This window comes from Malaya genurostris, chromosome 3 (genome assembly GCF_030247185.1).
Source record: "Malaya genurostris strain Urasoe2022 chromosome 3, Malgen_1.1, whole genome shotgun sequence".
NCBI classification, from domain to species: domain Eukaryota; kingdom Metazoa; phylum Arthropoda; class Insecta; order Diptera; family Culicidae; genus Malaya; species Malaya genurostris.
In genome coordinates this window covers 100,127,275-100,140,444 of record NC_080572.1, presented here as the reverse complement: position 1 = coordinate 100,140,444, position 13,170 = coordinate 100,127,275, and the positions used below count along the sequence as shown (strand labels likewise).

At 34.8% G+C, this 13,170-nt stretch overlaps 1 protein-coding gene across 2 annotated transcripts in view; it reads right to left on the bottom strand.

Moving 5' to 3' along the window:
- LOC131437425 (putative uncharacterized protein DDB_G0277255) overlaps positions 1 to 13,170 on the bottom strand; it is a 284,777-nt gene that overhangs the window by 164,881 nt on the left and 106,726 nt on the right. The window lies entirely within an intron of this gene.

The following is a 13,170-nucleotide window of genomic DNA, read 5'->3' as shown; positions in this document are numbered from 1 at the left end:
CGTGAGAGTTAAAGTCTCCTAAAACTAACGTCGGTGCGGGAAGAAGTTGCATGATACTGCTGAGCCAGTGGTACCCAACTGAGGCTCTAGGGGGAATGTAGATGGAAGCAATGCAAAGGTCCTTGCCTTTCATTGTGACATGACATGCGACAACTTCAATACCTGGTATCGATGGGAGGTTAATTCGATAGAAGGAATAGCACTTTTTGATCCCCAAAAGTACTCCTCCGTAGGGATCGTCTCGATCCAGGCGAATAATGTTAAAATCGTGGAAGTTCAGGGAAACATCAGAAGTTAGCCAAGTTTCGCACAATGCAAATGCGTCACATTTCAGATTATTCACAAGAATTTTAAAAGAATCTATTTTTGGGATGATACTTCTACAATTCCACTGTAAAACAGTGATTGAATCCGTGACCTCGGTGGATGAGTTAGCCATCGAAGGATACGATCGCTGAAAGAAGGGGCCATTTTGCAGTCAACTGCTTCAAAAAAGTTCTAACTGTAGGTATCAAAGCCATAAACAGGCTTTTAAGAGGATCAGAAATATTGAAGGTGTTAAAAATCCAGTCCACAACATCAGAGAATTTTATGAGCCCAGCACCCAGCTGGTTCTCTGTTGGGTTTTCAGGGGCACTTGGGGATTTTGGTGTCCCGGGAAGTGGTGGGAATTCCTTCTCAGAATTGAGTTTTCCGAGACCAGGAACTGTTTGCTTCGGAGCTTTGTCTCCACTACTTCTAAACATAAATGTTGGAGGCCCATTGGAAGACAACTTCGTACCCTTACTAGGGAGCTTAGGAGAGGATTTGTTTACTCTTTTCCTATAGCTATGAGGGGCCGCTGAAGATGTACCTTCTAATGGGTCGTCAAAATCGCTCTCGTCAGTTGACAAGCAGGTATAGATGTTCGTTGATTGCTTAGGGGGGGTGGCACTCTTGAGCATGTCAGCAAAGGAACGCTTGGAGTGTTCCTTCAGGGAACGTTTCAAACTATCCTTGCGCACTTTGTACGCGGGACATGCCATCAGGTCATGCGAACCCTCCTTACAGTAAAGACACTTTGCAGTACCCTTACCGCAGGAGCCATCCGCATGAGCCTCCCCACAATTAGCACAACGGGGCTTATTGCTGCAATGGGACGCTGTGTGTCCCAGTTGCTTGCAGTTGGTGCAGTTCATGATACGTGGAACATAGAGACGAACAGGGAGGCGAACTCGGTCCAGGAGGACGTAGTTAGGTAAAGCCGAGCCAGCGAATGTCACCCGATACGAGTCTGATTGGGGGTATGATTTGGTACCATCCCCCGCGATCGACACTGAATGCAATCGCTTGCAATCCAGTATCTTTACGTTCTTAAGTAGGGGGTTTTTAAAGCAACCCATCCCGTACTTAAGAACGTCATCGCAAGTCAAACTGGCATCGGTGACAACGCCGTCAATTTCGACTTCACGAGCTGGGATGTACACACGGTATTCCCGCGTAAAAAGCTCACCCTGAACGATCTCGTTAGCCTGTTTTGAGCTTGTTAACGAGACCCTAAGCTTGTCCGGGCGTACTTTGTCAATACTCTTGACAGTAGAGTATCGCTTCGACAGCTCTCGCGATATATGGAGACAATTTAATTTTTTTCCATTTAATTTGGGCCGGAAATAAACCGTGTACGGTCCGGCCGGGAGTGCAAGTCCGTCGGGATAGCTCTTAATGCGAGTTTTGCTATCGACAGTTGTCTCCATTTTATCATCTGGTGGGTCAGGGTTTTGTTTCACAGGGTTTGTCATGGCACGGAATTGTATCCGCACGGGTTAGAAATCTGGGATACCACCAGATAATTTCAAGGACAGAAAAAAAGGAAAAGAGAATGATACTTAGCTTAATAATGGATAGCCACCAATGCCTGGCCTTGGCTAATCGGTGTGCTACGAAACTCGGCCGCTGGGGCCACGCGTTGGTTGAATTGTTGTTGTATCTGTGTGCCAAAACCCTCTAAGAGGAAAAAAAGCACACAGCACCGGGTCACGACACTACTCCAAATGTTCACTATTCAAAGTCTATACACTGCACTATTGTATTATGTATGAAAACCTCTCAGCGGAACGAGCACCATTGTCTATTATACAATAACGGTACAATGTCGATTGTCCGATCGCTTTATCACACACGGCACTGGTTTTCAGCGTTTCGCAGTTCACAAAAGCACGTCTGTTCGCTCGGAAGGTTGAAACGGCAATGAGCGACTAGAAATTAATACCTTTTTGATAGGAGACTAAAATTATCACTGGCTGCCGCTACAGGAATATGATATTAAATGAATTTTTTATACTAATATAATATTCATGGCTCTGTAGCCAATATTCAATCAAAATTTATCCTAGATGCAGCAACCGGAAAAATCAAATCGCACATCTCACGCGAAAAGGTTGTAAATTATAATGTTTATTAAAATAGAACGTCCCACCCAGGGGAAAACTGAATAAATGAGCCGCCAGTCGAGTGAATAAAACACGAAGGCAAAACAAACGGCCACTGCCACCAAATGTTGGAATGATTGACGGTTTTGTTAGGTAGTTTGGGAATTTGTAGGCTGTGATCTGTGGTTCGGTTCGACTTTCAATTAAGGCGAGGGTCATGGTAACTAACAATCTAATCACGATGCAAAATCAAATGTTCCGATGGAAACACGTTTGCAATCTACTAATGCGATTCTCCTCAAACGAAATTGTTAGTTTTTGATCGAGATGGATGTTGAATAAAATCATCGGAGTAAAAGTAATTTCTTTGACGATACAAATGAACGGTGAGGTCTGATGAGGTCGGAAAACCCTTTTACTGTTTGCAAAAAAAAGCATAGCCAATTTTGATTAAACATTATGTGATGTGATGTGATGTGATGTGAAGTGAAGCCACCATCAGTTCAAGGACTTGCCAGAGGATGCGGGTAGACTTACAGTAGCCCCGATATGACTCATCCATTCACCTTCTTACTATAGCTGTTACCGTAAAGCGAACAAAAAGGGTTGGGCGGATACGTAAGTAGAGTCACTTACTCGTATTTCGCGGGAATAAAAGATGCTCTTCCAACCATAATATCCAGTGCATGGATGAGGCATATCGCTATACATGCTTGAACCCGCCTGATGGTTTGTTTGAGAAGGGCGCGTCAGACTCATTTCAAACCTTCAGAAGGAAATAAGTTTCCTTCAAGTGACTTGGGCTGGCTATCCACAATCCCTCGTCCAGTCATCAATTCGTCCGATGCCCTGATGCTCCCTCCTCTTTACGCCCCCGTGCAAAATGTTTTATATTGATAAATACAATGAAACATAGTGTAATGAAATTAATATAACATAAAATGATATAATAGATTACAAAATAATATAATACAATGTCATACAATATAATATAATATATTATAAAACATGATATAAAATAACAGTCAATGTAGAGAGTCAGTTATGCTCTTCTATCGTCGCAATACTGCAGGAAGTAGAATATTTCTCTTCTAATAACAATAATAATATCCACATCTATAAAAATAATATATGTTATTATTATTGATGACAAATTGATAATAATAACAATCAATATAATAATGAAAATAACAACAAAAAACAATATAATATAGTTCAATGAATTATATAATAAATAAAAGAATAAATAAAATGATATGTTGCGATATGCTATGATATTATATTACTTGAATTTATATGTCATTTCTCATCCTCTCATTCTGCCATCAACGCATTCCATCGACCAATTGTCACCACAGACACACGGGTAGGCATGAAACAGGAACCAGTGAGGACCAAGCTCACCTTGTGACGACCTTGATATTTAGTTGAAAGTTACTTTAAAAATGATAACTTATAAGGAAAACAAATTTATATTTTGCGCAGAGGTACGTAGTACTACTCATAATAAACCCTACAATATAATATAATATAATACAACATAATGCGATACAATATAACATAACATAATAGAAATATAATATAACATAATATAATAAAATATAATATAATATAATACAATATAATATGATATAATGCAATGCAGTATAATACCATACAACATAGTATTTAATAACATAAAATAGTGTAAGACGATAATATATGAAATAATATGCTATGATACAATATAACAGGTAATGTCGCAGTGTAAGTTACGCTCTTCTAATAATAATAATAATAATAATAATAATAATAATAATAATAATAATAATAATAATAATAATAATAATAATAATAATAATAATAATAATAATAATAATAATAATAATAATAATAATAATAATAATAATAATAATAATAATAATAATAATAATAATAATAATAATAATAATAATAATAATAATAATAATAATAATAATAATAATAATAATATTAATAATAATAATAAAAATAATAATAATACATGATGTAATAAACAACACAATTATATGTTGTAATATACTATGATAAACACTGCACTTTAGGATGGGCTTCAACCTACAAGCCATTTCGCACCCTCTCATTCTGCTACTAACGCAGAAGGCGATAGCACCCAGTCGACGCCGTTCTATTGACCAAATGTCATCATAGACGCTCGGGGAGGCATGAGATAGGGACTTGTGAGGACTTAGTTATCTCACCATTTCACGACCCAATTTTGATTAAACATTATGTCTACATTTACCAAAAGATCCAAATTACGAAACTATAATATTCTCAAAGTAATCCCTCGCAATATCTCAAACAATATTTAATACTAACCAATGTATATTCTATATCGCAATCAAAATCGAACCCATTGTACATATTGTTTTTATCATACCACCGGATCTAGTTATCATTTTAGCGGATTCTATCACTATAGAAATGTTCACGAGCTTCACAATTCATCACAGCGGCCAATGTGTTTAAATCAATATCCATCTTCACTACGCGTTTGTCTAAATTGATGGTTACTAAACTGTCTATTCCTCTCCAAGTTAAAAAAAACTTCAAATTCTAGGTTAATTCATTCAACCGTTTCACAGTTAGTTTTTTTTTTTATTGTAAGGTAGAGAGAAATGGAGAAAAATTTCCTCCCAATCGTACAAATTTAAATTAAAATGTTGATCAGCCAAACAATGGAGAAAAGCCAGAAATCACACGGAACCAAAACAGGCGATTGCTGTGGTTTTGGAACGATATTTTTTTAAAATTTTGATCCAAAAATCACGTAAAATCCATGCAGTGTGAGATGGCGCATTATTATAGCGCAAAAGTAGTTGTACGCCCAGAAGTCAGGCCTCTTGAGGAGCAGTGCTTCAAGCAAATTACGCATAACGCCTAAATAATATGCCTTGTTGACAGTTTACCCTGGCGGAAGGCATTCATAGTTTCGTTTTTCATCACATTCTGAGTATTCTAATTGACAGGAGGTTGCGAGTTAAGAACAGTCTCTGAGAAACTGCATCGCATATATCGAAAAAAAATCAAATATCATCGCTGAAAAAATCATATCCGATTTTCGGCATCGATTATCACTATAATTATGAATATATCAGAAAATTTCATCATTCAAAATCATTCTCACAATTATCTGTTACAATTTCCACTGAACATGAGGGGGTGTTACATAATACCGTCAATAAAAATAGAAAGTAATATTTTCAATAACAATAATAAATACAATAGTAAACATCCAATCACAAAGCATGTTTTAAGCCGCTGTCTCAAAAATATTACACTATTTACTTGAATTTCATACACATAAGTGACTGGAGCGCAGGGTTTTGCTTATCTGGCTAACCCAATAAATACAGTGAGCACAAATAAGCTTTCAAATGTACTAAATTTGATTACAAAAGGACATCCGACATATGATTATGATCACATTTATTATTAATGATTAATAGCGAAATGATTGAAATCATGAAAATTTTTATGGGATACGTTGATATGATTCATTTTGCTCATAATATCATCAGTAATAGGTATGACCTCATGAGAAGACATGTCACATGATTTCTTATTCGTGGTACCGGCGTTGGATTTATATCCATATATTATTTTTGTGTCATCATTTGTATGACGATTTGATAGATCAAAAGAAGTGAATAAAACCTTTCGCTTGATTTAAAATTTGTTGAAATCAGCTCAATCACCTCTGCGAAATCTATGTGCCACTTGAGCCGATTTGTTCTATTTCCTGATAGAAAACACGCCCCTTAATGTGAAGCTTTCAACACCCTATAAATCTGGATTCGACTTGAATTCGAGAGTTTTATGGAGTTGTTAGAACTTCCATTTTAATGTAATTGAGTGGAAATCATTTCAATCATCTCTGACGAATCTATTGTTTAGGACATTGTTTGTCACATACTCATACACACATACACAAAAGTACCCAAATATATTCTTGAAAAACTGAGCCAAATGTTCAAATGACCTTCGAACATTCGGGACACGATTTAACCGTCGCACAGTGGTTCGAATCAATAAAAACCCTTCTTAATCCACCTAGTGGTGTGATAATGCCTTTCTCTTCTTTCATAACAGTCTCATGAAAATATGTTTCATACATTTATTAAATAATTTTAGACGCCAATTGATTCAGATTGACTCGAGTAGTTCACAAAAGCATGCTTCAGTGTTTATGTCACACAGTCAGCATCATTTTTCCAAACTAGTGCTTGACATTTGCGTTGCCTATTTGTATGAGAACAATGATGCTAATCTAAAAAAAGCCTTCTTAGTCCACTTAGTGAAATTTTCATATATCTTGAAAAATCACCATAGGGGGGAGTACATGAAATTTTCAAAATCGAAAAAAAAATTTTGATGCCAAAAGGCTTAGAATTGCATGAAACGTCGAGATTTAGTGTCATCTCGAAAAAAAATTTTTTGGAAAAAATCGACTTTTTGGGACTTAGAAAAAATATGAAAATTTTTCTAAGTCCCAGAAAGTTGATTTTTTCAAAAAAATTTTTTTTTGAGATGACACTAAATTTCGATGTTTTATGCAGTTTTAAGAGTTTTGGCATCAAAAAAAATTTTCGATTTTGGAAATTTCATGTACTCCCCCCTATGGTGCTTTTTCAAGATCGATAATTGTCAAACCTTTACCACCGGGCAGCACCCCTTAAGCATGTCCGATTTAGGTCAAATTTTGCATGAAGGCTTTTTTCGAGGTGCTTAAACTTTTGAGCACTAGAACTTTACGAAAATAGAGTTGATCCCAAAATTTTGGCACCCTTATATATACAAGAGCGGTAAAAATCAACGTGTTTTGTCGGTTACGTCACTTATACCATCATATATCTGGAACCAAAAGTCACAACCATTTGATCTTCGAACTTGATCAACGGCCCGACAGTAGCTTTCAAACGAGCCCAAGTTTGTTAAAATCGGATCAGCCATCTCTGAGAAAATTGAGCGCGTTCAAATACAACGCTTTTTGTCGATTACGTCACTTATACAATCATATCTCCGGAACCAAAAGTCACAGCCATTTGATCTTCGAACTTGATCAATGGCCCGCCAGTAGCTTTCAAACGAGTCCAAGTTTGTTCAAATCGGTTCAGCCATCTCTGAGAAAATTGAGCGCGTTCAAATACAACGCTTTTTGTCGGTTACGTCACTTATACAATCATATCTCCGGAACCAAAAGTCACAGCCATTTTATCTTCGAACTTGATCAATGCCCCGATAGTAGCTTTCAAACGAGCCTAAGTTTGTTAAAATCGGTTGAGCCATCTCTGAGAAAATTGAGCGCGTTCAAATATCTTCGAAAAGTGCACACACATACACACACACACACATACACACACACACACATACACACACACACACAGACATTTTCCGATCTCGTCGAGCTGAGTCGAATGGTGTATAACACTATGGGTCTCCGAGGCTCCGTTCGAAAGTCGGTTTTTCCAGCAATTCTAATACCTTTCTATAGAGAAAGGCAAAACGTGGACATAAATTAGTAGCAGTCAAACCGTTCTTTTAATGCAAATAGTTGCTTTTAAGAAATTAGTTACAAATATATACCGCGTTATTTGATTCTATCATTAATTGTTCATGACCTACTTTGACAAAAAATATAACCATAACTTTTTTTTCTGAAGAGATAGAAATTTTTTTTCTTCGACAAACTTTTAGAACTATTAAAAATAATTTACTTTAAATATACCAAATATAAATATACCAAAAGTGTAGGTCGCACCGTTTCGGATATACAAAGCGTTTTTGTGGCAACCCCCTTAAAATCAATTTTTTATTCATAACTTGTTTCAAGTTATTTTTTTATGCATACTTTGTTTGGGATAATTGAAGAAAATAAAAAATCCCATATTTTTGTTGAAGGTAGTGCATAGGTTTGTTGTTTCCTGGCAAAGTTATACAACATTTTACATTTTTTTATCTATGATAAAACCTTACACCGAAGCGAAATATGCAACTTTATGCAGCTGATTTTTCCAAAATTTATAGGAAAAGATATGCCCAATACTATAAAAAAAAATCTAAGTGGAACTCGGTGGAACTTTTTTTAGGCCATTCCAAAGTTAATTTTAGTTATTAAATTATGACAACCCCCTTAAAACTAGTTTTCTAATCATAACTTGTTTCAAGTTATTTTTTCACATATTTTGTTTGGAATAATTGTAGAAAATATAAAATCCCATAATTTTGTAGAAGGTATTGCATAGGTTTATTCTTTTCTGAAAAAGTTATACATCATTTTACCTATTTTTACATAGGAAACCTTGTACCAAAGTGAAATATGCAACGTAATGCAGCAAACTTTTACAATACTTATAGGAAAATATATTTATAATACAATTTAGTTTTTAATGAGAATATCCTGAGTACTATTCGTGTGACCCATTTTCACTATGGCCATGCTGAAACCATAAATGGTTAAGAAATGGAGGGCTTCACGCGTCAGCTATTTCTGTAACTCACTTTTGCAGTGAGCGTAGAGATGGGCAATTCGCTCATGAGCTATTCTAGTGAATTGAATCTTCAAAGTGAGCTGATAGCTCACAGCTCTTTTTAAAAGAACCGCAGCTCACCAGTTCACCGCACTGGTAAGCAGGGATGCCAGGTTCACAGATTAATCTGTGTTCCACAGATTTTCAACCTTTTCACCAATTTGAAAAATGGCACAGATTTTCACAGATTTCTGAATATGATCACAGATTTACACAGATTCTGAAATCGATCACAGATTTTTTAAATTGATCACAGTTTAGCACCAAAAATTACAGAGCGTTAGGAAATAGTGAGACCTTTTTTTTGCTTACCAAAATGATTCCGATTAGTTATTATGGAAACGGGGAAACGTGCACAGATTTTGCACAGACAGGTTTTTGACTTGATCACAGTTTTTTTTTAAATGACCTCGCATCCCTGCTGGTAAGGTGGAAACAAGCTACAAGATGAACGGATTTTCGGCTCTTGAAGAGCGAGTTATAAATGAGAAGAAATGAGTGCATGAGCTTTTGTTTGTTCTTCCAAATGTGCATCTATCCTTCTTTAACAGATTGAATGAGCCGTTGTCAATAAGATATCTTACCTTTCACTCAGTAGGCTAAGGTACATTCAGGGATGCCACTTTTGCAGATATTCTCAAATATGACATAATAATAATTCGCAAACAAGTAAGTTCGCATAGCATTGTTGTTTGTGCATCAATGATTTCGATCATGCATATGAAAGAAAAACGGCGCTCAAAACAAACCTTCAGTTCAATTTAAATGAGCTGATGAGCTGATACATTTAATCGATTCCCTTTAGTGAGCTGATCGGTTCGGAGCTGATCACCGGTATGAGCTGCTTCGCACATCTCTAAGTAAGCGTCGCACGATCAATATATCATCTTAAAAAACTTGCTGCTTTGCGATAACTCAATTTATTTACACGTTTAAAAATAAAATCTCTTCGTAAAGGTTTGTACTTTGCAATACTTTTTCATATTTTGATTGGAAAACATTTTTCCATTTTTTTAATATGTGTTGAACTTTTGATAATTTTTCGGATTTTCAATATTTAAAACCCACTTTGAAAAGGCCTAAAAATTGCATCGAGTTCCACTTAGATTTTGTATAATATTGGTAATTGTCGAAAAGTAAACATAATAAAAATTCCAACAATTTGCTTAAGTTGCGCGTGCAAGCATAAGCATGTTTATGCGTGTTTACGCGCACTTTGTAGTAGATACTTAGGTAATAGAGGTAGATTCTACGTAGATAAATCCCAAAAAATTGTTTTTGAAATAAAGTGAATATATCTGAAATATATATGAAATAGAAAAAAAATATTTTTTGTGGAAAAAAATTACTTTTATTCAAAATTGGTGGTACCCCCTTAACAAAAATTAAGGTGACACTTTGAAAAGAAATGTAATATAATCTTATAAAACTTATTCGAAGACACATTAGCTCTTAAAAATCAGTGAAAGTCAGTACAGACTTTTGACCGTCTTTTCCAGTTTTGAACCACTGTGCGTCGCACAGTGATGCCAAGGTGGCAGAAAAACAAAAACAATTTTGTTCCTGCACTATATTATGATTTTTTGAGCTCTCAGAAAACTGAAGTTTAAAGTATAAAATTTTTTAAATAAGAAATAGTTCTCCATATCTTTTCGAAGATAGGGTATTGTAAATTTTTTTTTTATCCTTCCATACAAAATGTATGGCGCAATGATGATGTTTTTGCGACTAGAGTTTTAAATAGGTAGGAATGGGCTGAAACTGTGCTACAGTATATATTCTCTACTTTTCAAAAATCGAATGCGATCCTGCGCATTTCTGCATCTTAAAAGTTGTTTTCTATTGTTTACAAGGTCGACAATAAAAATATCAGAAACAGGGGCTAATCTTTTATGTGATGATAGTTTTAGTTTAGTTTAGTTCAAAGGGTAGAGGGGGGATGGGGTTGGTTTAAGGGCAGTTTCACAGAAAATCGTTTTTTTTACATTTTCTTGTAGTTTAACATTTCGAAAATATTATGTCCAAATTTCAAATCAATTGAATAATTCAGTGTAAATTACCAAAAATATTTATATGCTCACTTTTTAAGAAAAAAAATTAAAGTGCGTTTTGCAAAAAAACAGTTTTTCGAAGTCTATGAACACGAGCTTTAAAAATCGACTGAACCGATTCTTTTCAAACTTGGAACATACTTTATTGGTATAAAATAAGCCCCCACCTCCACCCTGCGTTTTTGAAATTTTTCTACTTTCATATTATGGTAGTTTTTCATCTCAAAATTGGCGGAAAATTTAGCGTAAGATCGCGTGGTTGGCTTAAATATGCCACGAACTGTTAAAAAACCAAAATAATAACTTGAGAACGACAGAAAGGAGAGAATAATTCGTACTTTAAGAGGGTGGTAGGTTCTAAATGATGAAAAAAATAATCATTTTTAAGATTTTTTTTTAGAACTATCGCTCAACAAAATAAATTCAAAAGTTTGGATAAAAAAGCATCACTTGAACAACATTTTGTAATTTTTTTTTATAAGTATTGAGAAATAAGTCGGTGAAGAGGTATTTTTGAGGACGCTTCTTGAAAATCATGATTTGCGGTGTCCACTGTATTTCAGTGCAGAGTTATCAGAAGTGAACGAATTAAAGGAGCATAATTAGAGTAGAAGGTTTTCTAGACCCCAACGTTTCTGTTTGATTTCTTTTAATTTTGTGAATTTTTGGTGGTTGTTCAAAGTGAGAACTACGATTTTTCATGAAAAAATCCGTCATTTTCTTGCTGTAAAATCTCCCCAAAGTAACAAACAACGAAAAGGAAATCGTTGGGGTGTGGTATTTTACATGTAACAAGTGAGTGCAAAATTTGAAAAAAATGGTTCAGTAAGTTTTGGAATGACGATGGACACGCCCGAATAAAAAATATTATAGAAAAACAATACGATTTGCTGTTACAAAACCTTCCACAATTTTGCTTTGACCATTGAAAAATATTTTAATGTATTGTTATACACTATTCAATTAATTGTGAACATGGTTTTTACAATAGAATGTATAGGTTGTTAAGTATCGTAACAATTCAAATCATAAGATTTTCTCATACATGTTTTCTTGGAAAACAATCAAATGTACAGTTTGCATATTGTTTGAAACACAATGTGTGCAATAAATTCTATTGTAGAATCGAAGAAACAATATAGTGAATCGTTTGAAATGAAAAAAATCTTGTCAAGATACAATAAAATGTATTGTAACCCATAGACCTAATTGTGAATCAATTGTTTATGCTGTAAAATCAATGGTTTATTTTTTTACGGGCGGACTTTCAAAATTTGCTTTCGAGAAAAACGCGTTTAAAGTTTTTTGTCTATTAAAAAATATTAACATTTTCAAAAAACATATGTTTTTCGTTTATAATCTGTTATAATGAAACATTTCAAGAATGTTTTGTCAAGTTTTTAAGTCAATCGAAGCAAGAATCTTAGGCCTGTGTGCCGAGCTCTTACTTCTTCGCAGTATGAGATAAGCAAAGACAAAGGCCCATAACTTGTCGAGCTTAGTTCCGATAGACTTGAAAATTTCACAGAATATTCTTGAAATGTTTCACTATGAGAAAATACAAAGAAAATACTAAATGATTTTTCAAAAGTGTCAGACGCTACCCGCCCCTTAAGTAAATTTTAGAACATTTTTGATTCCAGATAATTCTACGCCGAGTTATCGTGTTCATCTCGCAACGTGATTCTCAAAAGAGGTTTTGGGGAATGTTCAGTTAGCGCCTTAATTTTCAATATTGATATATGGAGCTTTAACTAATAATTCTTTAAATGAAAAAAAAAAGTTGGAATAAATTTGCTTAAGCTGTTTCTCCGCAAAAAGTAACAAAAAGTGTTTTTGATTCAAATTATCCCTTACTCCCCCCTTAATAATATAAACTTTTTTATCAATCAAATTCCGCTTAAAAAGCAATCTGTCATTTGAAAAAAAAAGTTTTTCGGCAATTAGGAATTTTTAAATCTTTTTAGCTGGTTCAGATTCTTCTACTGTTTATTTTGTTTGTCAAATTATCATATAACTATTCTTTAAAAAAAAACTTGACTAGTCTAACTAGCAATGCACCACAGATAGGAACAAATGGGTGGAGAAACATCTGGCAAATATGGTGTATGGGGCAGAGCTTTTTATTGCAGCGATTACAAATAAACTTTTATAACTTTC